This window comes from Elaeis guineensis, chromosome 4 (genome assembly GCF_000442705.2).
Source record: "Elaeis guineensis isolate ETL-2024a chromosome 4, EG11, whole genome shotgun sequence".
Classification (NCBI taxonomy): domain Eukaryota; kingdom Viridiplantae; phylum Streptophyta; class Magnoliopsida; order Arecales; family Arecaceae; genus Elaeis; species Elaeis guineensis.
Genome location: NC_025996.2, coordinates 36,400,308 through 36,426,836, shown reverse-complemented (window position 1 = coordinate 36,426,836; position 26,529 = coordinate 36,400,308). Strand labels below are relative to the sequence as shown.

The window sequence follows — 26,529 nt, the reverse complement described above, 5'->3', positions numbered from 1 at the left end:
CAAGTCAGAGAGGAGATTAAGCAACAGTGAAAAAACCCAGAGGCTCAGCGGGGAGAGAGAGCTTACCAAAACTGTTGCCTTATCCCGTTTTATAGTAGAATGCGGTATGGTCCCGCCATTAATAGTGTAGATAACTGAGGAGTTGTCAAATCGCCGGAGGGCTGTCAAATCATCGTGGGTTGTCAAGTCATTGGAACTAATCCATGTCCTTGGCAGAACAATGCCCCAGGGCAGTCGTACCGCATGTCCTTGGTAGGACAACAGCCCATAGCGGTTGTACGGCATTTGGACGGGCTGGCCGACTATATGTCGGTATTCGGCTGCCGGGACGTCGGGTGATGACTCAAAAATACCATCGACTGATCTGGTGCCTTGTGGAAGTCGGACGTCGGCTGTCCCTCCGACAGTGAATCGATGATATGGGTTCAGCCGTTCGATCGATTGAAAAACAGTATTGATCTGTTCGACCGGCATACCTTCGGCTGGATATCGTCGGCAGTCATTGTCGGAGTCGTCTGTCCATCTGGTGGGTAGAGTCAAGCGTCGGTCGGACTGTTCTGAGGATAAGTCGCATACAGGGGTCAGCCGGTATATCCCAACAGTTGCCCCCCACTTTTGAGTCTGATGTCGTGTTGGCCTGTGTTACCACGTGGGCGATGGCCTCGGGTGAAAGAAGTGGTTTTCCATTACGTCATGTCCCGACTCTACCGACCGTACCAACGGATGATCCGATGTCAGACGTCTCATTGGGAATGCAAACCACCGTCGGTTAATTAATTTTGAAATGCGATTTTTCTGCCACGCGTCGGGGGGTTATTGGGCCAGAACCGTTCGTGCGGATGGAGATGACGTGGCTCGATCTGGGGCAGGTGCGTCGAACCATCGGACCGAGAAGGGCCCAGGCACTGCCACGTGTCAACATCCGGGAAACCCTCATTCGGCATGCTTTCATCTCGACCGTCAAAGGGCCTTATATATATACGGCCACTCATATCCAAAGCTTCACTTTTTACTGTCCTGTTTCTGGCGCTGAGGCTCTGTCGAGTTGTCTCCCAGTTTCAAGTAGCTATTTCCGTCCTCCTTCTTTGAAAGCTCTTCTCGAAGCTTTTCATTCTTGTCCCTTTGCATTTTTGCTCCATTTGCATTATCCTTTTTATTCTCTTTTTTTGGGACCAGCATTATGGCTAGAACCTCTCCTCGAGGAAGTCAGTCGGGGAACCCGACCGATGATTCCCGGTCGACCCCGAAGGTGAAGGCTTCTTCACTTTCGGGGTCGAACGTCGAACGGCATCGGGAGCAATATGGTATCCCAGAGCAATTCCGACTTTTTACCCCTGGGGCTGAGGGTCGGGTTAACAACCCGCCTCCGGGCTAAGTGGCCTTTTATGTTGAGGACCTTCGGGCAAGTCTTCGCTTCTCAATTTCGAAGTTCATCCAGAATGTCTTGGATTATTACAGACTTTGCCCGGCACAACTGGCGCCGAATTCAGTCCGATTAATAATCAGCTTCGCTTTGTTGTGTCGGCTCTTGCCGACCTTTCCCCGCATCTCTCTCTTTCGGGCATTCTTCGTCCTCCGACCTCACCCGAAAGCCCGAGGATGGTGGTTCTTCAATCCTCGGAAGGGCCTTTCGTTCATTACCGATCTTTCATCGTCGATCCACGGGTGGAAGAACCAATTTTTCTTCGCTTCTTCTTCGCTATCCTGGGGGTTTCCTTCTCGCTGGGGCGACCCTCAACTTAGCCGAACGAAAACAGTTGAGTGGAAGCAGAAGATCGAGAGGACTTTCACCGACTGAAGGATGTGTCGGTGCTGAAGCAGAGAGAGCTCGTCATCGAGCAAGTTCTGTATGACGCCGGCCTAATTCGGTTCTTCACTTAGGTACAGTTCGGTCTGTCGGTCGTCTTTTGACTTTTTTCATCCATCTTCAGACTTGTGCTAATCTTTCGTTGAAATTGCAGGCATGCTGCCGAGAGTAAGACTAACAGATGCCGACATTCGGCAGCACGCGGCGAGGAAGAGACCGACGCCCGGGGCCGGACCTTCGTACCCACCCAAGAGGCCCCAGACATCATCCCCGACTGTCGTTGCGATGGCGGCTGCGCAGCCCGACACCGAACGAGCATCGGGCTTTGAACCGATCATCGCCCTATCAGCACCGACGGTGCCACCCGAGGCACCGTCCGAGGAAGGGGCGGCGGAGGGGGCAGCCGAAGGAGTGTCGGTGGCCCCGCCTGTGGAAGAGGTTCGGATCGAAGCACATAAGCTCGAACGACCTGCGGCGGCTCCCGTCACACCCTCAGGAGGAACTCAGTCGAGTTCAAGTTTTCCATCCTTCTCCGATCTTTGGGCCTGGACGACTGATCGGGGAAGGCTCCGATGGCGCTGGTGGACGACACAAGGTCGGCGGACCGCGTCGCGTCGTCCGACATTCGGGTTCCCGAGGGAGCGTTAGCCCTAACCAACCACAATTTGGCCAGGAGGTTGTGTCAGGCAACCATTCTCCCGACCGACCGGGAGCTCTTGAAGAGTCGGCCGGTGACCGAGATGCTCTTTTCCTTCTACCCAACCATGATCAAGGTGAGTTCTTCTTTTTCTTTCCTCTCCATTATTATTTTCATCATTTTATTTTTCTGACGACCGGTCTTTCACTTGCAGCTGATCTATAATATGTCCGAGTTGAAGGCCGGGTACCGGAGGTTTGGCGACATCCGGACGGCCTGGAAGGATAGGGCCGAAATCGCCAAAGCCGAGAAGGCGATGTTGGTGGAACAGCTGAAGCTGTCGGTCAACCGCGAGGCCAGGCTCGAGGAGGAGATTTCCCGACTCACCAACGGCCTGGCTACCTCGGAGGCTGAACTTCAGTCGGCCCGCGAGCAGGTCAAGCGCAAGACCCATTCCGTTCATCGGCTGCGGTGTGAGCGAGACGGCTGCATTAGTGAGCTCGAGGCTGAGCGCGAACAACTTCGGATTAGCCTGGAGAATCTGGCTAAGGCCAAGGAGAACCTGTCCTCCGTTCAAGCCGACGCCGACATAGCGATGGCGGAGGTGGAGTCGGCTAAAGAGGCACTGAGCCGGACGGTGGAGGACTTTCAAGGCTCGGACGAGTATCGAGAGGAGCTTCTCGAGAGCGGCTTCGCCTCCTACCAAGTGGGGTACGAGGATGCCCGGGATGCAATTCAGAGGCTGCACCCGAAACTTGATCTGAGCAGTATTGTCCCTCCGGGGTCGGAGGACCAAGCTGTAGAGGAGGAGGCCGACTCAATGTCGGAGGATCCGATGGCTGTGGAGGAGGCCGTCCCTGAGCCGATGGAACGAGCTACCGAAGGTGAGGCGGCTCCAACCTCCGATCCCACTCCAACCCGAGCGGGTACACCGATCGTTCTCGAACTCTTTTCGGTGTAGGAAGTCGATTCCGACGAATAATCGGAGTGTCTGCTCCATTGTTTTTGTATTATTTTGTTTTTGTTTCGCTTTTGATACTTGTAATCGGGCTTCGGCATAATTTTGTAAGTCTAATTCAACTAAATGAAATTGAAGACTTTTCAAATTTTTCCTTGCATGCGGTTCAAAGTGTATGTCCCGCCGAGACATCTCTGAGAGTATAGGTCGTAGCTCCGACATACCTCGTTAGGACGTTCGGTAGGATCCAGCGTAGTTGATCAAGGTAGTCAGTGGCATGCGCCATGCTAAGGGTAGAGCAAGCCTCGATCGTAGGCCGACGTCCCGACTGTCATACAGATAGCGTAGGATCCGATGGTCGAGAGCCATCCCGACTGTAGGTCGAGTGTCTGTCGCCCGAACCTTGGTCGGGCGTGCACGTCGAGCCGGGTGTCGACCAATCTTCGAACGTAGCATGTCGACACGATCATTCCGTAGAATCTAATAGTTGAGTAGTGTCCGACGTATTCGGTTAGGATAACGATGATAAGTTGAATATCCGTTGTCCGGACCTTGGTCGGGCATGCACGTCGGGACGTATGATAAATGGTGGCAAGCCAAATATCCATCGATCGATCGTGATCAAGTCAGTATGTCGCGAGTGTGACTGCGGTCGTCTTGGCATTTTGCCCTTCTTAGTCGAAGCTAAGTCGGCAAGCTAGCCAGCCACGTTGATCGAGAGTCGACTGTGGAAAGAGCGCGGCTTCAACTTAGAGAGGTTTCATCGTCAGCGCTGGCCTTCCGTTAGTGTAGACAGAACGGTTCTCGTAAGAGTCTGATGTGTCGTCGGCGATTAGGCCGTAGGTCTCCAATGAAACGTTGGGCCCAAGTCGGGGCGCTGGGACCCGTACTTCTGGCGAGGGCCGACCCTCGACGGAGAGCCGAATTTTGTAGACTCTGGGATTTTAAAATTGAGTTGTATTCCGAACAAGGGCATACAGAATTCATTGATGGTATAATTTTAGGTTGTCGACATTTCAAGTCCGGAGAATGGCCATCCCTTCCAGGGTCTCAAGTCGGTAGGCGCCCGACCTGCAGGTATCCACTATCTTGTAGGGTCCTTCCCAATTCGGGGACAGTTTTTCTTGATCTAGAAGCTTCGAGACTTCCGTCTTTCTTAAAACCAGGTCTCCAGGTCTGAAAGACTTTGGCTTAACTTTAGCATTGTAGTATCGGGCCACTCTTTGTCAGTAGGAAGCCATGCGGAGTTGAGCCTCGCGTCGGAGCTCGGATAGGAGGTCCAAGTCAACTCTCCGACACTCGGAGTTGTCCGGTTCACAGTACTGCTCAACTCTAGTCGATGGCAGCCCGATCTCGAGTGGGATCATTGCCTCCGTCCCATAGGCCAAATTGAAAGGAGATTTCTCGATCGGGACACGGGGTTCGTTCGATACGCCCACAGGATCGAGTGCAATTCCTCGACCCAGAGGTCTCTGGCTTCGTTCAATCGAGTCTTCAATCCATGCAGAATAGTCCGGTTGGTTACTTCGACTTCTTCGTTAGACTGTGGATGTCCGATCGAGGTCAGCTTATGCGTGATATGAAATCTCGCACAGAACTCTCTGAAGTCATGGTTGTCGAACTGTCGTCCATTGTCGGTGATGATAATGTGTGGCAGTCCGAATCTGAAGATGATGGACTTCTGGATAAAGTCTTCCATCTTATGCTCGGTGATTTGCGTCAGGAGTTCAGCCTCCACCCACTTGGTGAAGTAGTCGATCGCGATGACTATGAACTTTCTTTGACCAGATGCCGGAGGGAAAGGGTCGAGTACGTCGATTCCCCATTGGGCGAAGGGCCATGGGGTGACAATGGAAGTCAGCTGGTTGGCGGGCCAGTGTTGTATGTTGGCATACTTTTGACATGGCTCACACCTCCGAACCAAGTCAGCCGCATCTTTTTTCATGGTGGGCCAGTAGTAACCTTACCGTAGGACTTTGTAGGCCAAGGATTTGCCCCCCAGGTGACTTCCGCAGATCCCTTCATGCACCTCTCTGAGTGCGTAGTCCGCGTCCGTCGGTCCCAGGCACTTTAGCAAAGGAAGGGAGAACGACCTTTTGTAGAGTCGTCCGTCCATCATTATATATTAGGAGGCCGTCTACCGAAGTCGCTTGGTTTCCACGAGGTCTTCGGGGCTGGTTTCGTCAGTCAGATACTGAACGATCGGATCCATCCAGCTTGGCTCGGTCGTTAGTTGTAGCACCTCCTCAGCCTTGTCGACACTCGGTTGCTCAAGACTCTCTACGAGTGTTCGGCCCAAAGTGCCATAGGCAAATGTCGTGAGCCTGGAGAGTGCGTCGGCCCGAGCATTCTCTATCCTGAGAATGTGAGAGATCTCAAAATACTTGAGGTGTGCCACGAGATCTCTCACCTTCTGAAAATATTTCGCCATGGTCGGATCCCGCACTTCGAATTCGCCTCTGACCTACCCTACAATCAGCTGGGAGTCGAAGAAGACTCTGAGGCTGTCGATCCCGAGCTCCTTCACCACTCTCAAGCCAGCGAGAAGCACTTCATACTCGACTTGATTATTGGAGGCTTTGAAGTTGAATCGGAGGGCGTACTCGATAACTACTCCCTCCGAGTTGGTGAGCAGGAACCCAGCCCCGCTCCCTTAAGCATTGGAAGCTCCGTCTATGTGTAACACCCAGGTTGACCCGGGGTTATATTAAGAGGTCGCAGCTTCTTTGGAGCTCCCGTCTTTCGACATTTGGTCGGTTATCAGGCATTCCGCGATGAAGTCGGCCAGGACCTGGGCTTTCAAAGCAGGTCGCGGTCGGTACTGGATGTCGAACTCGCTCAGCTTCACCGTCCATTTCGTCAGTCATTCTGATGTGTCAAGGCGATGCAGGATCACCCTCAGGGGTTGGTCGATGGGGACCACGATGGCGTGTGCTTGAAAATATGGACGGAGTCATTGCACGGATATGACCAAGGCAAATATCTTCTTCTTCGCTCTCGAGTATCGAGTTTTGACTTCGTGGAGCACTTTGCTGGTATAATATATGGGTTGGTGAGTTTGGCTCTCGTTCTCCCGGACGAGTACCGAACTAACCGTCTCTGGGGCGGTAGCCAAGTAAAGGTACAATATTTCTCCGACCTCTGGCTTTACAAGCAGGGGTGGAGAAGTCAGATATTTCTTCAAATCTTCGAAGGCTTGCCGGCACTCACTCGGCTAAGAGAAGTCCTTTGTCTGCCTCAGGATTTTGAAGAACAGGAGGCATCTCTCAGCCGACTGAGAAATGAATCGACTGAGTGCGATGATCCTTCCATAGAGCTACTGTACTTTTTTTTTGGTGTTCGGATGCCGCATGTCAATAATCACCTTTATCTTCTCGGGGTTGGCCTCAATTCCGCATTGAGAAATGAGGAACCCGAGGAACTTTTTCGAAGTTACCCCGAAGTCGCACTTGGTCAGATTTAGCTTCATCCGATGTCGCCAAAGAGTGCGAAAGGTTTCTTCCAAGTCTTGGACATGATCTGAAGCCTGTGCGCTCTTCACCAGCATATCGTCCACGTACACCTCCATGTTACGCCCGATTTGAGCTTTGAAGACCTTATTGACGAGGCATTAGTAGGTGGCTCTGGCATTCTTCAGACCGAAGGGCATCACTCTATAACAGTAAAGGCCCTTGGTGGTCACGAAGGCCATATGCTCTTCATCCTCGGGCACCATCCGGATCTGATTATATCCGACAAAGGCATCCATGAAGCTGAGCAGTCGATGATCGGATGTCACATCTATCAGTTGGTCGATCTTCGATAATGGAAAGCTGTCCTTCGGGCAGGCTCGATTCAGGTTGGTGTAGTCGATACAGATCCTCCATTTTTCGTTGGCTTTCTTCACCATGACGACATTGGCGAGCCAGTCGAGATATGTGGTTTCTCTGATGAAGTCCATCTCGAGTAGCTTATCTACTTCCTCGTCGATGGCCTTCTGTCTTTCGGAGGTGAAAGATCATTTCTTCTGTCTCACCGGCCTCATGCCAAGGGCGATGTTGAGTCGATGAGTCATTGTTTTCGGAGAGATGCCGGACATATCCACTGCCGACCAAGTGAATATGTCGGCGTTGGCTTTCAATAGCTCTATCAGCTACTGTCGCTCTGGATTGGACAACTGCAACCTGACCCAAATGATCTGTTCAGGATTCTTTGCCATCGGGATGGAAATTAGCTGTTCAGCTGGTTCACCCCGTTCCTCCTCTTTTCGTTGGTCCAGCTTGTCGACCGACAGAAAATCCTTCGACTTATTATTTTGAGTTGAGATTTGAAAGCATCGTCGAGCGAGCTGTTGATCCCTACGCATTTCTCCAGCTCCATTTTTAGTCGAAAATCGGACCAGCAAGTAATATGTCGAGACTATCGCTCTGAAAGCGTTTAGTCCGAGTCTTCCAAGTATGGCGTTATAGGTCGAAGGTACTCGGACCACCATGAAGGTCATGTAGACGGTGCTTTATCGTGGTTCGGCCCCAGCTATTACGGGAAGAGCAATTTCTCCTTCCACTGCGACGGCCTCCCTGGCGAAACCTACTAGGGGCGTAGAGACTCTCTTGAGTCAGTCGGTCGACAGTCGCATTCGAAAGAATGTCGAGTAAAATAGAACATTAGTCGAGCTTCTATTATCAACAAAAATCTTTTTTACATCATAATTCACTATTGTTGTCGAGACAACAACAACGTCATCATGGGGAGTTTGGATTCTCCAAGCATCTTCGTCTGTAAAAATGATTACATCATCCTGGCGTGGCTTCTTCGTTGACTCCCCTTCATCAGTCGTCCCTTGGTCCATTCATGAAAATCATGTTGATGACTTCGGCAGTAGGCTGATTGTTCGCTGCCTCTTCAGTCGGTTGGGGTCATCGGTCGGGAAGGAGTCGAGTCGGTGGATCCCTTCGATACTTTTCGAGATACCCTCATCGTATGAGGACCTCTATTTCATCCTTGAGTTGGATGCATTGCTCGGTGTTGAGACCGTGGCCCCGATGGAATAGGCAGTATTTTCTTCGATTGCGGCCCTTTGCCTTCAGAGGCGGAGGCCGTCGCAAATATTCTGCTCCTTCGATCTCCATCAGGATCTGCACATGAGGAGCAGAAAGAGGGGTGTAGGAGTCATACCTGCGATACGTTGGTTTCGGACTTCGTCGTCGGGGCGATCTCGGACTCCGTCGTCGGGGCGAGACCCGTCTATCGGTGGGGGGCCTGCTGGGTTCAGTAGGAGCCCAATTTTTCTTTTGCTTCTCCTTCTAGCCCGTGCTCTTGGTCAGGCGCCGGTCGGAAGCTCCTTCATCCACGCGCATGTATTTGTACGCGTGCTTCAGTAATTCGGCATACATCCGAGTGAGGGTCTTGTCCAAAGAATATGTGAATCGAAACCCGCTTAGCCTCCTCTTCATGACCGAGATAGCCATGTCTTCGTTGAGGTCCCGGACCTCAAGTGTGGCCGCATTGAATCGGGCCACAAAGTGTCAGAGTGTCTCATTTTCTCCCTGTTTGAGAGAGAAAAGACTGTCCAAGGTTCGTGGTGATTTTTTGGCTGGTGCTGAAATGGGCCACGAAAGAATGCTCGAGCTGTCCGAAGGAGTGGATACCCTGAGCGAAGGCCGGACTACCAGGCCCTGGCAGCTTTACGAAGCGTGGCAGGGAAGCCGATGCAGAGGAGAGCATTGATTGCCCCTTGAATTGTCATGAGAGCCTTGTAGCTCTCCAGATGGTCAACTAGATCGGTGGAGCCGTCATAAGGCTCCACATGAGGCATCTTGAACCGATTAGGGATTGGTTCGTTGAGGATAAATCGGGAGAGAGGTTGGGTGGTCCAAAAGTTGACATTGTTCGAAGACTTCTGACTATCCGTCTGGAGCTGGGCAAGCCGACGGTCGATTTTTTCGAACTTACGTTCGTAGTCATCCAACCGTCATTGTTAAGAAATCCCAGGGGTCGAACCTCCCGATGAATTTGAGAGTGAGACGGACGGTGTCTGCGGTCGCTTCTCCTTCCTCGCTCGCTCCAGCTGGGAAGGAAAGGGATGCCGAGATCGGTGGGTGTCGCACCGTGGCCGCCTCCCCCTTCTCGGTGGGAGTGCTGAGATGGCTGCTCTTGAAGAGGAGACGGAAGTTGACGCGGGCGTCGGCGGCTGCTTCTGGACGGCATAGGGTGCGCCGTCGGTTGTTCCATCGATGGTTGCGGCAACTGGATCGATTGTTGTTGGAGATTTTTGACCGCATCCGTCAGAACGGTCATTTGCCGCACGATCGCCGCGATCTGTGCCTCCATGGTCACCACCGGATGCGGAGAGCTGGGTTCCGCCATGGAGGATAAAGGAGGGGCCTCTTCCCGACGGGAAGAGTGCCTCATCGATCCGGTAGCTCTCGATCACTGAGCCCTGATTTTTGTCATCTCGAGAGATTTTTCAAGCTTTATAGAGCTCACTGTCTTACCTCTGTCAACCCCCTTCTTGGCGTGCCAAATCTGTTATGGCCAATCCCCTCGTCGCCTGATCGCCGGGGACGCGCACCTGCAAGAAAAGTCCTCACTGACCGGAGATGCCTCCGACGGAGACCCTCCGACGCTCAAGTCAGAGAGGAGACTAGGCAACAGTGAAAAAATCCAGGGGCTCAGCGGGGGAGAGAGAGCTTACCAAAACTGTTGCCTTACCCTGTTTTATAGTAGAATGCGGTATGGTCCCGCCATTAATGGTGTAGACAACTGAGGAGTTGTCAAATCATCGGAGGGTTGTCAAATCATCGTGGGTTGTCAAGTCATTAGAACTAATCCATGTCCTTGACAGGACAATGTCCCAGGATGGTCGTATCGTATGTCCTTGGCAGGACAACAGCCCATAGCGGTTGTACGGCATTTGGACGGGCTGGCCGACTATATGTCGGTATTCGGTTGTCGGAAAGTTGGGTGATGACTCGAAAATACCGTCGGCTGATCTGATGCCTTGTGGAAGTCGGACGTCGGCTGCCACCTCTGACAGTGAGTCGGTGATATGGGTTCGGCCGTTCGGCCGGTTGGAAACAGTATTGGTCTGTTCGGCGGGCACACCTTCGGCCAGATATCGTCAGCAGTCATTGTCGGAGTCGTCTGTCCGTCCGATGGATAGAGTCGGGTGTCGGTCGGACTGTTTCGAATATAAGTCGGCATATAGGGGATCAGTCGGTATAATCCCAACAGGTCCCATACACATGCAGGCATCAGCAAGCACCATGTCTTCAGGTGTCTTTGCTAAGGGGTTCATGTGGTTGATTTAATCTTTTAGCAATTTGGAATGAATAGGCCTTCGAGGGCAACAAGCCTAACCAGCGGAGGGCCTAATCGTTTGGGCCTTGGAAGAGAGATTGTCTCTTTCAGATGGGAGCGAGTCCTTAGGCATATGATGGTGCAGCGTGGCATCAGGCAAAGGGAAGGGGAGTTTTCATATCATATGAGCGATAATGCTGCAAGAATTTTCCTGAAAAATTAGGTGTCTTATTGTTGCTTGCCTAGATGAGCAAGACGTGCAAGGAAGTAACTTCCCAACCTATGTTCGAGGATGTATAGGTTAAGCAACCACTTGGTGAATTGGGCCTAAAATTTTAAGCAACTTGTGTTCAAGTCTAACCTATCCTATTGTACAAATGTTTGGAGTATTTTACTTTACATGCACACTTCAACGATATATTTAAGTTTTACATTTTATGGACTAATTTTTTTGTTAAAATAATCATATTTCAACTATGTAGATTACATCCATTTGTTGAGCACATGCTGAGGACCAAGCACGCATCATAACGTATTTGTACTTGAGCCAGCATGCAGCATAGATCTGCCCTGTGATAGGCTATAGTTGGGAATGATTCTAACATTGTTATTGAAATTAATAACTAATTAGTTACTACAATATGTCATCACTAAATAATTGATATTTATGATAATAAAATTTCAAAGAAAAAAATTCATAACCCAAAAAATCACATCAAAAAGCAAGCAAGAGATTATTTGCAGCCTCAAGTTTCGCAACAAATTCACACCGAAATAGTATTTCATTGCCAAAAATATTACTCAAAATATATTCCCCAACCAATAGATGGGATTGAAGAGCAAGTTAATTCAGTTGTTCTTATGTTCTATCTTGTTCATGAAGAGGGGCTTGCCCAGTGATAACACCCCTGCTACAAAGACCTAAGTCCATTTCCTACTCCATACTATTTTCTATGAGCCTTTTGCAAGTCATGGAACGCTTCGGTAATTGGGACAATATTGTGACTTAGGACGGATCGAATCTTATTACAAGAAAAAAAAAATTATATAACAATCCATGAACTTACTGCTTGTCTATTATAGGTCAAGCGAGGAGACTAGGTTCCTTGCACTGACCTGGCCTTATCCTTTGCTAGACCATATTAGGCACCAGTTACAAGCTTGCTTTCAGTTCATTCCACCTGGCTTTCATTTAGGCCACTTGTCCCTCTTCCTGACCAAGTACTACTGGATTTCAGTCGTTAAGAAGATTAGTAGGAATTTGTCCATTCGGACCCCTTCCGTTGTTGTTAAATCTTATTGAATTGTAGTCCCAACCGGAGGCTAATCGATGTGCATGAAGTTTGCATAGGCCCAAGTCAATTGCTCGCCAAACAAATCCCTAGCTTAGTTAAAATAATGGCTTTTAAGCTTTAAACGTGTGAAGATTTCAGAGCAACCCTGTTGTGCTAGGATGTAACAGCTAAATGAATAGATGGGCTCTATTTCCCTTTATTATGTTCATGGCATAAAGTTTGCAGAGGAAACAAATCTCAGTATTTTCACTAATCCAAAAGTCAGTCTTTTTCCATTTTTCTTGTAAAAACAATTTGTTTGGGATTTTATCGGACAATCAATGCCCTATTCTCAAATTGAATGACCCATTTAGCAACATAGATGCAGGCATAACACAGGCCAATGCACACGTAAAAATGTTCTTGCAATGATCATGATAACATGGGTGCACCAGCCCAAAAGAATCCAAAGTGGGTCCAAGATGAACCGAACCCAGACATGAGAATTCCCCACCCTTCTGAGAGACCATGAGGCAAGAAGAGCTTTTCTCTTTTTTGATGCACATATATCATACATTTAAAATAACTATAATAGATGAGAAATAAGATAATATTTTCTTAAAAGTATTATATATAGATGGTAATTTTTAAAGAGCTTTTTAGGGGATTTTGATGGTCAAGTCTCTTTCTTTTACGTAAATCAACCTCCTCCTCCATGCTTCCAGAAATAGACAAAATGTCCCTTGCCAATTGTTACTATTGGTATATATAAATATCAAACTAACTATTCCTACCTCCAAAGCTTACCTCCTGTCTTTCTATCATTTGCTCTGCTATCATGCATGACATATCAAATTATTAAAATGTAAAAATTTGACAACCAGCAGCTGACCGTCTCAAAATCTACACTAACTCTTTAGCTTACAAGCTAACAATACAATCTTGTCATTCCTACTGCCAATCTTTATCAAAGATTATACACGCAGACGTAACGTATATCCATAGATGGAAGAAAAAGAAGTTTCAACATCTATGCTTAGAAGAGATGGCAATTTAACATTTCAGAGGAATTACAGTCATCTGATTTAAAGATGCTCTAAAAATAGTAATGGTGTGCAAGATCTCAGGAAAAGAGGTACTCTTTTGACATTAGGCCACAAGTCAAGGAGCTAATTTCCAAATCCTTATTTCTAATAACATTATTATGCTAAATCGTATGTATAGATGGAGTGATACTATACATTGAAAGAGACAAGTTCACCCTAACTACCGACGCCAAAAAGCGTCTGCAAAATGAAACATTAAATCATCAATATGCATGTTCCTAGAGGCCTACGGTGCCCTACCACACTCAATTCATCTTGGAAATTTTTTTTTTGTCAGATGTATCTAAATAAGCCTACCACAATAATCACAAGCCTAGAGATGATTAGCCACATGCTCTAGCAGCATTATGAACGAACTACATACATGCAAACAGCATCTCATGCAACCTTCGAGATGGTGATACCCAACATGAAGCAATTAGTATGTGGCTCAGTTTTCTTCCTAGAAACTTTGACACCACATGATTGTCATACATTTAGGAAACCTGAGTTCGGAAAAATACTATTAGCTGAAAGCTATACTATGTCGACATGCCTGGTGCTCACTAACTTGAGGTTTAGTTTTAGATTCCATGTCATAAAATTGTGCCAAACATCTATACCATGTTGTCAATATTATACAGACTATAGTTACATTGGCCAAACACGTAATTTTCTGTTCAAGAAAAATGGTCCATGACAAAAAACCTCATGACCTAAGAGTGATCGATGGCCAAGATCCCTCAGGCTCAACCATAAAATATCATTCTCAGTTGCAGATCCATTGGCCGGGTTGGTTTCGAGATTGCTACCAGACAGCCAAGAACACTAATTCTGCAATTCATATACAAGCATGTAAAAGCATTTCAATATTGTTATGAGCTTGATATGAGAAAATCAATAATTTTTTTCTCAGGGAATTTGTAGCCTTGCGACTATGCTGATAAACCCGAAGCAGTAACGCAACAGACGTCATACTACAACAAAAAGGTGGTTGAGTTGGGGAGTCTACGAATAGCCTTCGTCTATTAGCTTGATTGTATGGACTCAGCTCCGTGGATTCTTGTAAGCTCCAATTGGTCCAGTTAACAAATTAATTACCTGGGTATTGATCAAAATGTGAAGCTGAATGAAGATTAGCAAGAAGCTAGACTAATAAGAAAGTAGAAACATGTCAAAAAATTAACATTATCCCACACCTTGATCGCAAACTCTTGTAACCTTGTTGAGCCAAAAGTAAAGCCATCAAGAGAGAGAGAGAGAGGGGGGCGGTAGGTGCCCAAACACATTCTTCAATTGTGAGAAAGATATATACAGGAGAAGAATGGTATTCACAACTCACAAATTATAATTCTAAATGTGCTTCCAATATCTCCTATGAGCTTTCGATATTTTGTCGGATGGTTAGCCTTCCTTTGTGGAGCCCTAGTGTATGGTATAGACGTACAAATGGTACAACTAGACGGGAGAAAAGCTTTCAATAACTGAAAAGAGAACAAAGATGAAAGTGACTTCTACTTTGGCAGGTGATGAAGTTCGGACATGCAAGCAGTATGAGCAGACGAGAAAATACGTCAATGATTCTAGAACATCAAAAGAGGATACAATTGATAATGACTTTTGGCTGATAGTGAAGTTTTGTTATGATTAATTATATGAGATGATCAACTTCTCTCTTTTTATCTAGGTGCAGTCCCATTCAAATGGGATTGGATTTCTCTCCTAAAAGAAAACAATACAGATTATAAGCATGGTAAAAATATATTTTAAAGATTTTTAAATTTGGGGAGATGCCATCTTAACTTTTATATAAGCTTTATCTTCAGTTGTATCGCCAACTTCTTCTTGGATTAGAAGTTATAGCTTTTTAAAATTTCGATGATTATTTAAAGTCATGGATATGATAGATTTTATTGTTAAGCTTGTCCAATCAATCCTAGGCAACCAGATTGTCCACGACAAGTCAAACCATCCTCCTATATCACTATCCATAATTATAGATTTTTCAGTAAGAGTTATCTCCATTATGTGACATAATCAAAACATCAACGTAAAAATGGCATAACATGGTGAGATCGACTCCGTGGGGAGTGCTTGGACTCTATCATGCCCATAAGAGATGGTAAGAGATGAGGCACAAAGTGATTGCTGTATGAGATGAATGATCATCTAGTTTAATTTCAAATTATACTGATAGAAATTGATACATAGATGTGGTTGAATGCTTAATTGCCAAAACAGCATTGAATGGTACTTGAGATATTTTTTTGTGAATTATTAGGTGCTCCACATTGATCTCCAACAATTAGATGATAGCCTTGATTCGCAAAAAGAGGAACTTGCAGCCATAACAAAGTGTACATGCTCAAATCAGGTTTGGCGTGCCTTAATCCACTGTGTTTAGAATAAATATAAGTGACCGTGGTGCAAATGCCATATAAAGAGCTCCACATGTAGGATCATGGCCTTCGCGTCTAGAATAAGAAGTGACCATGGTGCAATTGTTTCACAAGAAATGCACAGCCAACATCACGTCTGCTTACTTTAGATTCCATCCATGTGCTTACTCAAAGGCAGCACATTCTTTCTCGAATCTACCAGATTGCCCGGTCTTTGTCCGCAAACAAGTTTGGATAAGGTTTTCTTATATAACTAGATAGAGTTAGGGCTAGAGGAGACCAATCTAATTATAAACTGATTGGATTTCCATCTTGCCAGCAATATGATATTACAAATGGAAGAAACTCTTGGAGGCCTAGGTCTCTAAAAATAGTGGCAATAAAGTAAGATAGGTCATAGGTTAATCATAACTCCGAGTAATTGTGGAGTTACATGATTCAAAAAAGGAAAAAAAAAAACAAAGACGAGTACAAAAAAATGAAAAGAACAGTTGAGCACATAGTGCATTCAAGATATGTTATACTTGCTTTTCCACTTCAATTCTCAGTTCTTTTTTCAGCTCTACTTGGACACACAATCCAAATCCAATCTTTCTAGCCCTGCTTTATTTTGATTCCTATGATACATGACCACCTATATCAATTGACGGGTTACAAATGAATCCACAAAAAATAAGAAGATCGGACAATTTTTGACAAAATAGGAATATGGATTAAGACTCTTGACTCAATTAAAATGACGCTCATATGTAAGAAACTGACTCCATCAATTGGCCCTCACCAATGGATCACATGAAACAAACCATGTTATTAATTGTAGGGGCAGTCGCGAGCACACATTTAAGCAATCTCCTACAACTTTTTCTTTAGGATTTCTCAAGTGGCTTCGGGGCCATAGTCCATTTTGTATCTGGTCAAGTTCACAAAGCTTTTGTTTTACCTATTAAAAAGTGAAACATTGTTTCATAATGTATAGGACTGTACTGGGGCGCAACCATAAATCTGTGACTTCTGTTTGTATTTCCGAATGAATATCTTCTTTCTTACAAAAAAAAAAAAAAAAACTAGTGAAACATTGCTCATCGGAAGAATAATGATGATGGTGAAAATGAGACATGAACCTTATCACAGCACTCTAATACTGCAAGCCCTTTAATCCTGACTGTGCACAGCTCTCAAGATTTTTGCACCAACCCTCCCCACCCCCTCCTTCCCCTCGCGGCTTTCAATTGTCTTTTTCCATTAATGCCTTCTTAAATATGATTGCCGTTTTGCACAAATACCCCTTCCACAAACCAGTTGCTTCCATAGGATTAAAAACAAGCCTTTTGGTAGAATGACATCTTATCACCGAGCGTTGCTTTATCGAAATGGGTTTTTTTTGGTGGATATTAATCTCCTACTGTCAAATCGGTCCTTTAAAGAAAAGGCATGCTTGAAACTTGATTGAACAAATCTAATCCTGGATTTGGTACGTGACTGGGAAGAGAAAAATCATTTATGAAAAAAAAAATATATTTGAAAGGGCATTCATATAATATACAAATTTACAGGTTATATATGCGAAATAACTCTTTCTTTTTTCACCGCAAGTGCCCAACCATTGGAAGCATTATCATTTATAGGTACTGTTTATGACAGAATGGAAGTCAAACTAACCTTAAAAACTAAATACAAATTACACAACCACCCAAACCACAAGCAGTAACAGTATTTTTTGCAGAACTCCACTGGATAATAAAATTTTAAATTTTCATCTGTTAAGGCAAAGATAATTGCAGCAGAAATAAACATGCCCAATACGTACATGAATGGCATAGACGATGAAAGAACAAACGAAAAAAGAGACCATAAATTCACAGTTGGATCAAGCTGAGACCAGCTGAGCTCCAGTTAAACGAATGATTCAGCAAACAAGGAATTGTGATGCTATGGTGGACTGCTAAAGCATAGTAAAATCAAAATTATGTTCCGATATAACCACACCACATCAAACAGTCCAAAGATGGCTATAGCCAGTTGTACCATCTCCATATATCACACATAGTTTAAATATCTAGGAGTGAAACAGAACTCAGCTCTGTTGCAGGCTAAATAAATAAAGCTAGTTAAAAAGGCAGGGAATTGATACTTGGAAGATCTTCGCACTTGTAACCTAGTGACTAATCACTGCTTACAGAGACCAACATGATAGATTGGCTAATGCAAATGAAGAACAAAAACAAAGTGGAACTGCTTACTAAGTCACCTAATTGCAACAAGCAGGTAGAGAACCTAAATAGAGGTAGTGCCACAGTGCCCCGAAGGTCCATGACAGGTCTCCTATTCCCTTCGAAAAATGAACTGCTGGACGACAGAGACAATATTTCTCAGGAAAAAACCAAAAGGAAAAGAGAAGCTCTAGTTTCAACTCAATGCTGCAAGTATCCGCCATCCAGCATAAACCCTCAAAAATAATATTGGTAGGATATTGCAGAGATCTTCATGGATAATTCTGATGAAAATTAATGATATCCATGTGATGTTTAATTTTCACAACAGCATTCAGTTTAAGAATGGTAGATAAAGCAGATAAAAATAATTAACGGTACAGAATGATAGGTGCCATCCACAACAGCCATAAGGTGCATTTGGTTTATAATAGCCTGTATCATCACTATAAAGGAGCCTTATCAATCTTCATCAAGTCCCTTTGCAACTAACCACCTTCAACCTTGAATTTATGCAGTCATTTAAATAATCAAAATTTGTCCTACTAAACCCATAACACAAAAGATCACCGCATGTCCTTTAAGCCAAAATGGAACAGTAATATGTGCATCAAAATAGACATGTAATAGGCTGAAACTTAGTTTACAGTGACCATGTTGCATTGTTGCTTTCAGTTGATCACCTTTATGAGAAACTACAGACTTTACAGAAACCAATTCAAGAACCACAAATCAGGCATGTTGCCTGACATTTAGGAGCTTACAATAGAAGCATAAAATGGCGAACAGTTCCAGCTCCAAAGAACTAAATATACATTCGTTGGTAAAATTATTCTTCAGCATTACAACAATGGCTTCGCACAAATAGCTCAAGGAATCAAATTTAAAAATCCGAGGAACTATCGCTTGGCTCTACCAATAGGATTTAACTAAGCCAAAACTCCGACTGATAAATTGTAAGAACTAGAGAGAATTTTTCATCACAGTGTTTCACGCTAAACTTACATCTTAGTGACTCCATGTCAAAATTGCTCAGGCATTCACTGGCAAAGGAAAGAACAAGACCTGCAAAAAAAACTTATACATAGTTACCTGTTTGCAGTAATTTTTTACGAGATAAATATCATCATGTACACTCCCAGATAAAGAAATATTAAGCAAATCATTTTGTCACCACTTTAGTTTTTTTCATGAATATACCAAAACCATTACCAAAAAAAAAAGAACTAAGTTCGCTACTGTTCTGTACATTACTCAAAATGCAACAATTAGATATATGATGATATTAAACAGCCATGTTAGAAACAAAGAGTGGGTCTCATCCTTGGAGTTTGACTATCCTAACTGGATAACTATCATAAGAATTGAAGAACACAATTTGTGCATGATATGCAATAGACATTATTTATAACACCATGCAATCATTGCAATTCTCAAATAGAAGAAACATATGCAATTCTGACATGTTTGGTCAGCTTCCAGTCACGATAAACTAACAGAGGGTTGAACTTGATCCTTTATCTCTCATCACTAATCATCAAGGGCTTAAGTAGCAGTAAATAAAACATTTGCCATACAATACATACTGCACCACTAGGTCATTGACACAATACAAAGGAGAAAAGTTGTCACGCCCCGAACCCAACATCCGGGTCGGATACGTGATGGCCGCACACTCCTTGGAGCAAGCCCTAAAGAATATGCAAGGCCAAATTAAATCATTACAACCTTAACATCCATAACAATTAATTTCAACAATAATTCGTAAAACCTTGCATAATTATAAATTAATTTTCTTCAATTCTCTGATCAGATATTATGACACTCTATTTATCCTTCTGCTCACCCGTAAATCCAAGTCATAGCCAATCATAAGCATTCTGTAACTCTGAGAAGAAAAAAAAAATGAAGGGGTGTGAGCTTTACAGCCCAGTAAGAATTCCCATATCACACTGATATAGTAATATAGTCTGAAAATAAGGATAAGCAATAAAATATAAAATCTCATGTTCAATGTCCAGAATAATGCAAACATTTATAAATTTTCTGTCTTGTTAAAATAGATGCATCATCATATGTTAACAGGCGAAATACTTTTATTCAACAATTATTTCATGTCTTATCTTTCATTTCTCTTTCATAATCACATGATTTTTAACATTTTCTTTCTGGCTCTGGACTATCCAAGTCTATACCTCAGTCATCATCCGAATCAATTTTCACATAAAAGCCTTTCAAGACTGTCCCAGAATGAGCTCCTGGCCGGCTGTCCCACGTACGAAAGCCCGTGAGAGACTGTCTCAGGCATAAGCTCCTGGCGGGCTGTCCCAGGCATGAGCTCCTGGCCGGCTGATCCACCTGTAAGCCAGTGGGGGCTGTCCCAGGCATAAGCTCCTGGCGGGTTGTTCCATATGACAAGGCTAGTCCATACCATACATCTCTTTCTTTTTCATTTAATCATTATGTATTGATTTCATCAAATCAATTCTGTCTTGCATTATGATCAATTCAGATATGTCATATCCACATAATCATGCCATCAATCTCTGATACATATATATTGACATAACATACTCATACTCAAAATCAAATAACAGTATCTCAGGTATAATAAATTCATCGATCTCAAATCCGATGATGCAAAACCAATAATGCAAGGTCAACAGTAAAATAGCATATATATAATGGTGATCATGTACAGGAATTCTTATCTTTATCGGTGACTGATCCAAGCACAGAAATCAATGTTCTTCTTTGATTTATGAATTTTTCTAACAAAATATTCCACTTGATATCATATGCAGACAATCATTTCTTCATAACCCTGATCAATATAAAAATCACATATATAGAAAAATTACCGATAATCGATCCTAATAACACAAATTGAGGACTTCTCTCAGGATTAACCAAAATTAGGATTTATCTAAGTATCTAGATCCTCCACTGATCCACAAGACTTCTAGAGAGAAAATCCAGAAAGAGAGAGAAAATTCTAGAGAGAGAAAGTGGAGAGAGAAATCTTCGTATTCTTTCGATGAGGCAATCATGGTCAAGATCATCAGAGGTCCTATCAGGGTGACTTAACATAAATCAAGTGTTACAAATTTCAAATAGAATCGGACTGGGATCAGATCTACCGCACGAATTCGGAGCAATCTCGGATCATCTTATTTTCATCTCAATTTTATCCTAGGGTCTGATGAAATCAGAGAGAGAAAGACACTAGAGAGATAAAATTCATAAAGAGAGAGAGAAAAAATTTAGAGAGAGAAAATAGAGAGAGAATCTAGAGAGAGAAAATGTAGAGAGAAGGTAGAGAGAGAAGAGAGAGAGAAAATTTTTCTCTTCTTCTTCTTTTTATTTTATTTTATTTTTTTTTTTCTTTTTCTTTTTTTTTCTTTTCTTTTTCTTTTTCCTTTTTTTCTCTTTTCTTTTTCCTTTTTCTTTTCTTTTCTTTTCTTCTTCTTCTTCTTCCTTCTTCTTTTCTTTTCTTCTCGCGGCCTCCCTTGGCTGAAACAGGGGAAGACCGTGAGGTTCCCCCCCTCGGTGGCTCAGGCTCCGGCGGCTTGGCCAGAGATCCGGCAACGACCGGAGATGGGGTTCGACCGACGGTGGCCAGCAGCGGACGGTCGGCAGCGAAGAGGAGAACGGCGGCAAAATCAAGGGAAAATTCAGAAAAACAGGAGATTTCTTTTGCGACTGATTTTCGGCAAAGTCGGTGGCCGGCGGCGAGGCCTTGGGCCAGGGGAGAAAGGGAAGAGGGAGAGGAAGAAGGGGAGGGGCTTACCTCGAGCTCCGGCAGTGTCTCCGTTTCCAATTTTCGGTGAGCACGGTTCTAAGAAAATCGGTAAAATGAGAAAGAAAGAGGGAGGAAGAAGAGAAATGGCCGGGCTCTGGGGTCCTTTGGAGGGAGGGGAGAAGGGGATTTATAGATGGGATCTAGGGCTCCTAAAGTCCCAATCCCATTTTGATTCAAAGAGGAAAGACGGACTCTATCAGGAGTCCTCTTCCGTTCTCTTCTTTTTTTTATTATTATTTTTTTTTTTAATCTGGGTTATTACATTCTCCCTCCTTAAAATAATTTCGTCCTCGAAATTTAAGTTATGTCGTTCTAGATACATATTTCAAAGTATACATTCTTCATATCATTCTCAAGCTTACGATAATATCTTATATATTATTTATTTCTCATGATCTTGTTATAACAAAATTATTTAAATTTTAAATTCATCTCCTCTTATTGATTTTTCAACTTTTTGAAGAACTGTAATATTTTGGACTTGTATTAATATACCACCATTATTTGTCTAATACATTTACTCGAAATTCATAATTATCTCAGACTACCCTTGATAGAAAAATAAGTAAAGGTCAAACATCGGCACTCTTCACAATCATCGATTTCTTTCTTCTCTTGACCTTCCAACAAATTTTATATGTAGACTCTCATCTTAAGAAAAATCTCAATCTTCTATATCAGTCTAAGTAATAATATTAAATTTAAAAAAAAATATGAGATCTATGTCAGGACATTCTATGTTTGAACTAATAACAGAATTATCAAGCTATAACTTGAGATGTCTAGGTTTTCTTAATATTATCTACAATAAAATAACCCACTGACAAAAATTATCCGACTATGATCAGATTAGATCAAGATCTATAGCATCCTTTCATTATCAAAAAAATCTTTCTTATTGTAATAATGTATTTATCATAATATCTTTAATTTAAAAGATTTCTAATCAATTTAATCCACCATGCTTTTGCTGCGCACTCTGATCTTAATTTATCAAATTATATAAGTCTATCAAAGATAAAAAAAAATATCCTTATATGTTAGATCAATCCAGGATAGTTCCAACCTTCAAATTTCATATAAGACTTACGGCAAAATTTTAAGTTTTTTTTTTTATCTTTACTACCTTTGGTATAGCATATAAAAATTAAATCTTAATCTACTTTCTATATTTGAAATCATTGCATAAGTTTCATCACTCTTCAAGAATCCAACATGTCTAGAATCAATTGGAGTTAACCTTAGATTTACCTTACAATCATTTAAAAATTTTAAATCAATCTTCTTTTTTTTTAAAAAGAATTAATTTTAACTTGACAAACTAGAAGAACTCAAGCCAACATCCTTAAGTAGAATCATCTTGATTATTTCTTATAGAGCTCCTTCATCACAACCCTTAATATTAATCAATAAATCCATACAAAATCTTGTCCCTTGTATAAGTCATTCAAAATTTAACACTAGCAAGATGTCTTAGTTCAATTTTAAAAAAAAAATCCAAACTTTGACTTGAATAATTAATATACTTCACCATCTTCAACAATCACAAAAAAATTAAAAAAAAATCTAATCCAAAGATAGTAATACGAATTATTAAAGATTTCATCATAACCTGTACATCATACTCTGACAAAATAAATTTTTTCTTTAATTTAACAACAATATCAAAATACTTTTGATCCACTTAGAAAAATAAACTTTTGACTTGAAATTCAATACAACTTGAAAGATCAAGGAATCATATTCAGAATATGATATTTTGAGTAACCAAAGATTTCACCAAGATGTATATCTCATATTCTCATAATAAAATTCAAGTATATTTTTCATCTAAGATTGAGTTTCATATATGATCCTCTTATGGTTTAATACTCAAAAATATTTCTCTCTCATATGATGAAATTTCTTCTTAAACCATACCCTAATTAACTTTCTTTTGATAAATCCAAAATTCATAATGCTTAGACAATTATCATCGAAATTAAAAAAATATCATGATCTTCAATCATATAAGTTTTACAATCCAAAATCATCTAGTATACTCAACATAACTTATCAATACCTCCCACTTCATTCCAAGGTCAACTCTTTTCATACTTAGGTCAACCTTACTAATTGAAATCTAAGATATAACTCATCAATTCTATTATACATATCATATGCCACTTATACATAAATTTCATCTTAATATCTATTGATTCAAATCTAAATATTGAATCTTCTCTTTTATATCTATCATGTTCCTCATGATCATAACCTAAGTTTAAATATCACTAAAGTCATAATTTTAAATAATTATAATCTTAAGCTTAAATACCACTTAAATCATATTCTCTAATGATCATAACCTAAATTGTAATATCATTCTATTACATCCTTAATGATTGTAACCTTAAACTCTGATATTATCTATCATACTCTATTGATTATAATCTCAAAGTTTTGATATCACTTATATGATAATCCCTAGTGACCTTAAACTTAGGCTCTAGTACTGTTCTGTCATATCCTAATCACTTGTATCATTGTCTCCAAATAAACGTAACCTAAGCTCAAGCTCAGATGCCACTCTGTCACATCCTACTGATCTTACATAAATTTTAATATCTCTTTATAATCTCTAGTGATCTTAAACCTAAGCTTTGATATTATTCTATCACATCCTAATTATTATATCGTAATCTCCAATGATCATAACCTAAGCTCTGATACCATTCTGTCACGCCCCGAACCCAACACTCGGGTCGGATACGTGATGGCCGACACTCCTTAGAGCAAGCCCTAAAGAATATGCAAGACCAAATTAAATCATTACAACTTAACATCCATAATAATTAATTTCAACAATAATTCATAAAATCTTGCATAATTACAAATTAATTTTCTTCAATTCTCTGATCAGATACTATGACACTCTATTTATCCTTCTGCTCACCCGTAAATCCAAGCCATAGCCAATCATAAGCATCTGTAACTCTGAGAAGAAAAAAAAATGAAGGGGTGTGACTTTACAGCCCAATAAGAATTCCCATATCACACTGATATAGTAATATAGTCTGAAAATAAGGATAAGCAATAAAATATAAAATCTCATGTTCAATGTTCAGAATAATGCAAACATTCATAAATTTTCTGTCTTGTTAAAATAGATGCATCATCATATGTTAACAGGCGAAATACTTTTATTCAACAATTATTTCATGTCTTATCTTTCATTTCTCTTTTCATAATCACATGATTTTTAACCTTTTCTTTCTGGCTCTGGACTATCCAAGTCTATACCTCAGTCATCATCCGAATCAATTCACATAAAAGCCTTTCAAGACTGTCCCAGGATAAGCTCCTGGCCGGCTGTCCCACGTACGAAAGCCCGTGAGAGGCTGTCCCAGGCATAAGCTCCTGGCGGGCTGTCCCAGGCATGAGCTCCTGACGGCAGATCCACTTGTAAGCCAGTGGGGGCTGTCCTAAGCATAAGCTCCTGGCAGACTGTTCCATATGACAAGGCTAGTCCATACCATACATCTCTTTCTTTTCATTTAATCATTATGTATTGATTTCATCAAATCAATTCTGTCTTGCATTATGATCAATTCAGATATGTCATATCCACATAATCATGCCATCAATCTCTGATAATATATATTGACATAACATACTCATGCTCAAAATCAAATAACAGTATCTCAGGTATAATAAATTCATCGATCTCAAATCCGACGATGCAAAACCAATAATGCAAGGCCAACAGTAAAATAGCATATATATAATAGTGATCATGTACAGGATTCTTACCTTTATCGGTGACTGATCCAAGCACAGAAATCAATGTTCTTCTTTGATTTATGAATTTCTCTAACAAAATATTCTACTTGATATCATATGCAGACAATCATTTCTTCATAACCCTGATCAATATAAAAATCACATATATGGAGAAAATTATCGATAATCGATCCTAATAACACAAATTGAGGACTTCTCTCAGGATTAACCAAAATTAACATTTATCTAAGTATCTAGATCCTCCACTGATTATAAGACTTCTAGAGAGAAAATTCATGAAGAGAGAGAAAATTTAAGAAGAAAGTGGAGAGAGGAAATTTTCGTATTCTTCCGATGAGGCAATCATGGTCAAGATCATCAGAGGTCCTATCAGGGTGACTTAACATAAATCAAGTGTTACAAATTTCAAATAGAATCGGACTGGGATCAGATCTACCGTACGAATTTCGGAGCAATCTCGGATCATCTTATTTTCATCTCAATTTTATCTTAGGGTCCGTGATGAAATCAGAGAGAGAAAGACACTAGAGAGATAAAATCATAAAGAGAGAAAAAATCTAGAGAGAGAAAATAAGAGAGAATCTAGATAGAGAAATATAGAGAGAAGGTAGAGAGAGAAGAAGAGAAAATTTTTCTCTCTTCTTCTTCTTTTTATTTTATTTTTATTTTTCTCTTTCTCTTTTTCTTTTTTTTTTCTTTTCTTTTTCTTTTTCCTTTTTTTTCCTTTTTCTTTTCCTTTTTCTTTTCTTTTCTTTCTTCTTCTTCTTCTTCTTTTCTTTTCTTCCCGCGGCCTCCCTTGGCTGAAACAAGGGAAGACCGTGAGGTCCCCCCCCTCGGTGGCTCAGGCTCCGGCGGCTTGGCCAGAGATCCGGCAACGACCGGCGATGGGTTCGGCCGGCGGTGGCAGCAGCGGATGGCCGGCGGAAGAGGAATGGCGGCAAAATCAAGAAAAAATTCAGAAAAACAGAAGATTTCTTTTGCGACTGATTTTCGACAAAGTCGGTGGCCGGCGGCGAGGCCTTGGGCCAGGGGAGAAAGGGAAGAGGGAGAGGAAGAAAGGGAGAGGCTTACCTCGAGCTCCGGAGTGTCTCGTTTCCAATTTTCGGTGAGCACGGTTTAAGAAAATCGGTAAAACAAGAAAGAAAGAGGGAGGAAGAAGAGAAGGGCCGGGCTCTGGGGTCCTTTGGAGGGAGGGGAGAAGGGATTTATAGATGGGATCTAGGGCTCTTAGAGTCCCAATCCCATTTGATTCAAAGAGGAAAGATGGACTCTATCAGGAGTCCTCTTCGTTCTCTT

The 26,529-nt window shown here is 42.3% G+C and overlaps 1 long non-coding RNA gene across 7 annotated transcripts in view; it reads right to left on the bottom strand.

The window, feature by feature from the left end:
• Positions 1–17,372: 17,372 nt before the first annotated feature.
• Positions 17,373–26,529, bottom strand: part of LOC140857454 (uncharacterized) — a 22,049-nt gene continuing 12,892 nt past the window's right edge. For 5 of the 7 annotated variants that reach the window (XR_012140922.1, XR_012140921.1, XR_012140925.1 and 2 more), the window contains exon 6: positions 18,203–18,713. This is a non-coding gene — a long non-coding RNA (uncharacterized lncRNA). Of the gene's footprint in view, positions 17,785–18,202; positions 18,714–26,529 lie in introns of those variants that run through there. The other 2 variants (XR_012140926.1, XR_012140927.1) reach the window with 2 other exon arrangements.